Source organism: Mus caroli, chromosome 5, assembly GCF_900094665.2.
Source record: "Mus caroli chromosome 5, CAROLI_EIJ_v1.1, whole genome shotgun sequence".
NCBI classification, from domain to species: domain Eukaryota; kingdom Metazoa; phylum Chordata; class Mammalia; order Rodentia; family Muridae; genus Mus; species Mus caroli.
In genome coordinates this window covers 69,732,881-69,738,474 of record NC_034574.1, presented here as the reverse complement: position 1 = coordinate 69,738,474, position 5,594 = coordinate 69,732,881, and the positions used below count along the sequence as shown (strand labels likewise).

The 5,594-nt window shown below is 43.2% G+C and overlaps 1 protein-coding gene across 6 annotated transcripts in view; it reads right to left on the bottom strand.

Annotated features, from left to right (window-relative positions):
* The window catches only part of Kiaa1211 (KIAA1211 ortholog), a 217,949-nt gene that overhangs the window by 34,002 nt on the left and 178,353 nt on the right, over positions 1-5,594 (bottom strand). Inside the window, exons 1-2 of one of the 6 annotated variants that reach the window (XM_021162944.1) lie at positions 5,069-5,157; positions 3,912-4,066 (exon numbers count right to left, since the gene is read on the bottom strand). The exons of 4 other annotated variants lie outside the window; for them this stretch is intronic. The gene's annotated coding sequence lies outside the window, so the exon portion shown is untranslated. Of the gene's footprint in view, positions 1-3,911; positions 4,067-5,068; positions 5,158-5,594 lie in introns of those variants that run through there. One more of the 6 variants, XM_021162945.1, reaches the window with a different exon arrangement.

Here is a 5,594-nt window from a genome sequence, read left to right as displayed (position 1 = left end):
CCTCCCTCTCCTCCCTTCCGCCCCCCCCACCATGTTTCTGCAATTACTTTCAGTCTGGGATTAGCTCCACAGACAAATCTAGGGTTGATGTCTTTACAACACTCTATCCTTTCATTTAGAACACAGCATGAGTCTGTGTGTTAAGACCATCTTTTGTTTCTCTCGGGAATGCTTTAGGGCTTTTTTGAACAGAGGTCCTGAACATAACATGATAGATTTATTCCTATATACCTGGTGAGTTTGATTTTTTTTCACGAATGGTATTAAAAATCTTTATCTTCTGTTCTCTTGCTAGTGGAATATGAAATGAAATTATTTTTAACATAATGATCTTATAAAAAGAGACTTTGCTAAGTTTTTTTTTTGTTTTTTTTTTTTTAATAACTATAGGAGTGTGATGGCCAGTCTTTGTATTTCCTATCCAAAATACAACTAGGTTGTATCCCACATGCCTTTACCTCACACTCTTCAATACCATATCTCTTTTGCCTTTTCATTTACCTACACCCTTGCTTTTTCCCTCTCCATACTGAGAGGCAAAGCCCTAAATTCTTTTGTGGAAGAAAGTCAGAAGTGGTGATGGTTGGTCTTGTGACTCTCCAGACCCAGAGAGGAAAACACGTCATGATTTTAACTTTACTGGCCAGAATTCTGATGGATATTCCTCAATGTCTGTTTCATTGAGAGGAAAAAAAAATCATCTGAGTTTTGCTTTCAGAAGCTGAAAACTTTGTACCTCATTTGCTTCTCGGCAGTGTTACTTTGGTGTGAGCAGGCATGACCTCTTCTCCAGTCTGAAGCGCTGCAGTGCTTCTTAAACCCATGGCTTGATGTCTCTTTCCTCACTTTTGGAGAATCTCTCAGCCCTTCTTTCTTAGGTTATCTCTCCACAGTTTTCCTCTCTTAACTCTTTGATGGGCACTTTCAACATGAGCCATTTGTCTTTTGTTCCTTTTTTTCCTGTACCTGTGATTCTTTTTACTCAATCTAAATGAACCCAGACGAGCCGCTGCATGAAGGAAATCAATATCTGCTAAGACTTGGATCTAGATCTCCCTGCTGACCTATGCCCTGGCCCATTCTCTTTGGCTTTGTTTGATAGTACAAATATAACAAATAAAACTTTTGTTGAACTTCTTAATTTCAGATTAAAAAAAAAATCTAAAATCATCATTCATTTACTTACTTTTTTATAGATCCCAATTTCCCAGCAGAATTCTCTGCCACGTCAACTACTTTCCTGAACAGGCCAACCATCATTGAAAAACTTCCCAGACTCCTGTATCTCAGCCTCCTTGGCTCTACTGTTGCTCATTTCCCCTGCTGTCTGTTTTGAGATGCCAGGGAACATTTATTGAGCTCGATACACTATGAATTAAAAAATTAAGAGGATGACTTCCCTTCTTCCAGAGAGAACTCAGAGACTTGCCTGCGGACAGCAAACAGCAATGGACAAGGAAGGGCTCCTCAAGCCAGCTGCATGCTGGTCCATGGCTGACCAGCAACTTCTACAAGGCTTGGGCTCATCATAGATTTCTCCTCGTCTCTAAGGGATATGTACCCAGAGTCTCACCAGAGAGCCTGAGTTATTTCCCAGAATTCCCTTCACTGATAGTCCCCGAGCTTCGGTTTTTCTTCCAGCAACACAGACTACTAAAACCTGTCCTGGTTTTCCACCCTCTTTGCCTGGGCAGATTTCTCAATAAGCACTTCAAAAAGAAATCTGCTGCCTAGACTTGGCCTTGTTCTTCCAAGTGTCCACTTCTCTTACGATCTTTTTTTTTTTTCTGTTATGATTTATACATTCTTTTAAAAAAAAACCATTGATTTTAAAATGTCTTTGGTCATATTCTTTCCCTCCTCTGAGTCATCCCAGTGCCTCCACACTCCATCAACTTCAGGTTCCTTCTTTGCCAAAAACCCACAACAACCCCAAATAATAATAATAATCAAAACCCCCAAAACAAAAAATATGAAACCATGACAAAAGCACATCACAAAAACCAGGCTGGAGAGATGGCTCAGCAGTTAAGAGCACGGACTGCTCTTCCAGAGGTCCTGAGTTCAATTCCCAGCAAACACATGGTGGCTCACAACATCTGTAGTGGGATCTGATGCCCTCTTCCGGTGTGTCTGAAGACAGCAACAGTGTACTCATATACATAAAATAAATAAATCTCAAAAAAAAATACATGGAATCCATTCTGTGTTAGTCAATTACTCCTGAGCATGGGACCTTCCATGGAAAATGACAGATATAAGCTCTGGTGCTCCACTGGATTAAAAAGGTCTTTTCCCCGCCCACAGCAGGTGACAATTGTGAATAACTTCTTGGTTAGGGGTGGGACTTTGGGTCCACTTCCTCATCTCTATGCTAGAATTTTGTCTGTCCTGAATTTTTATAGGTCTTGTGTGTGCTGTTACAGTCTCTGAGTTCATAGGTGCATCTTCCCTGTCGGGTTTAGAAGACAGTGTCGACTTGGTGTTATCTACCACTATCTGGATCTTACCTTCTGTCTCTTCTTCCACACAGATCTCCGATCCTGAGAGGAGAGGTTTGATACACACCTCCCATTTAGGCCCGAGTGCTCCAAAGCTAGAGATCTTAATCTCTCCAAACCTGGCTACTACCACTGCCTAAAATTCTAATGTTTATGCTTCCAGCCCCAGGCGATTGCTGTTTTCTCTGTCAGCCATCTATACTTATTTATTTATTTATTTTTTGGCCTCTTGCTCTAAGCCAAAGGCCACTGATGACCACAGGATGCTCAACTCTGTGCCTCAGCAGGAAGGAGATGCCTTCAAACACATCTGTGTTTGTAGGTATTCTTCCCAAAGCTATAGCTGATGATGTCACAGCCCTCTTTATCACAGGAGAAGTAAACGAAGGACATTTTATGTTTATTATAGAGTCAAGCACATGATAAACACAGCAGAAGCTAGTGTTGGTATAGCCATTGCTCTGTAATCCCGGCCCTTGGGAGGACCGGGAGAGTTCAAGATCATCCTTGGCTACAGGGCAAGTTCAAGGCCAGCCTGTTACATACAGCCATTACCCTTAAGGGGAGCAAACATGCATATGATTTTTTTTTCTGTTAAATTTAGTTTTTGCTTTCATTTTAGAGCACCAAGAGGAAATAGTAGAGGAGTGTGGTAACGAATGTCGTAGTTCCATGAGTGAACACTCTCTTGTAAGTGACTTCATCTAAGTTCCCAGCTGTTTGTGTCATAATATGCAATCATTAGTGATCGCAAAAGTTAGTTTGGGCTCCAGGCACCTCTACTATGTAGACGACTTCCTTTTCTCCGGGTGTGGGGCCCGAGAAACAAAGACTTCAAAAATATTACTCAAAGCTTCAGAGATTAGGCAATCTGGAGTGGAAACCACAGAGCCCGCATGGAGGAGAACCCAGCTTGAAATCTCTTCCAAGGAACAAAGAGCAGGTGGAATTATTGTCCTTAACCAGCTGGAGGCTTCAAATTACACGCTTGGGAGTGGGGGACAATTTACCACAAATTGTACCTTAGCAGAGTTCATCCGGACCCTTTTATTCTTGACATTTAAAGTCGTTCCCAGCTGATTGTGAGGTAGGCAAGCCCCACTTCTTTCTCTTTTCTTTGGTTGTGAAGGGACTGAGAGGCAAGAGGCTTCTGTATTTCTTTGCTACAGCCCCCCTTTTTTTTTCAGGCTCCTCCAGACCAGGTGGAAGGAAAGACCTGGTGTGCGGAGCCTCTCTTCTGATGCTGGAGAAATGGAGCAGCTTCTAAATGACTGCAAGAGATATGCAGAGCACCTCAATCTCACGGTCTTAAGCTCTCACTGTGGGACTGTGCATACAATGCAAAGTAGCAGGGGAAGAAAGGAAAGCCGTTAGGGCCCAGGGCCGTATCAGCTCTAATCGGTTACTGACCTCACAGGACCAGGCAGACAGGCCTGCAGGCATTATGGCTGCACTGTGCACAGGCCCAGCAAAGTGTGGACAAGAGACTCAGACTGCACTGAACTCAGCTCCTGACTCACACCACGGAGGGTTCCACTTTAAGACGTTGGTATTTGGTGATGAACCTAGATGCATGAACAAAGTCGCTCAGTCACACAAGGCAAGAGCACCAATCACAAGGGCCCTGGCAACCCGAAATTACAAAGGGTACACAGAAGACAGTAAGCCACTTTTACTTCCAAACCCACCAACATCAAATGGGATACTGGTGTCTATAAACCTTACAAATATCCATAATATTGGTTCAAGGTCCTTTTCAACTGTAGCAAAATATTTAACACGAAAGTTTACCATTTGACTCAATTGAATTGTGCAACCCACTGACATGGAGTATATCATCTTATTATACAAGTCATGCATGTCCATCCTAAACAAACTCCGGATCCCTTCACTAACAACTCTGCACTTCGTCCTCCTCCTCCACGGTCCCTGGTGACCACTATTCTACCTTCTCTCTGTACGAATTTGCCCATTCTAAGTGCCTCCCATAAGTGGTATCAGAGGTAGGAGGATCTCTCTGAGTTCATGTCCAGCCTGGTCTACACAGTGAGTTCTAGGCCAATCAGAACTTCACAGTAGGACGCTGTCTCAAAAAAAAAAAAAAAAAAAGTAGTCTTAGGGTTTGCATGGCTGTGAAAAGACACCATGACCAAGGTAACTCAAAAAGAACAACATTACCTTAACCTCAGGTAGACTCTTCAGACAAGGGCGAAAAGCAACCACAGTCTTTACCAAAACACTGCGAAAATAATCTCTAGGCCACATACTGAAATTCCTCTTCACTGAAACATCTAGAGCCAAGCTTCCACAGTTCAAATAACTCTCAGAAACAAAATCTTCCATATCTCCACTAGGACAGCCCATTAAGCCCCACTTAAAGCATTCCATGGCTTTCCATATCTAAAGTCCCCAAATCCACATTCTTCCAAACAAAAGCATGGTTAGGTATCACAGCAATACCCCAGTCCCTGGCACCAACTTCTGTCTTAGGGTTTCCATTGCTGTGAAGAGACACTGTGACCAAGGCAACTCTTATAAAGGACAACACTTAATTGGGGTTAGCTTACAGGTTCAGAGGTTCAGAACATTATAATCATATCAGGAAGGATAACAGTGTCCAGGCAGGCATTGGAAGAGCTGAAAGTTCTACATCTTGTTCTGAAGGCAAACAGAAGACTGACTTCCATGTGGCTAGGAGGAGAGTCTCATTTTCCACTCTCACAGAGAAACACCCACCCCCAACAAGGCCACACCCACCCCAACAAGGCTACACCCACTAAGAATGCCACTCCCTGAGCCAAGCATATTCAAACTACCACTGTAGCATTATGACTCATAACTATACAAAGACCCCAAACTCTTAGCTGGTAGACCAAGAGCTCCTTTTCCCCCTAAAGACTTGATATTACCACCATACACAGTCCTAAATTAAAATCACTATCTGGAAGATTAGAAGTTCTAAAGGACAAAAGAGGAGGAGGAGAAAGAAGGGGGGAGGGGGATGAGGTGGAGGAGGAAGAGGAGGAGGAGAAGTTGGTGATGAGGGAGGAGGAGGAGGAGGAGAAGTTGGTGATGAGGGAGGAGGAGGAGGAG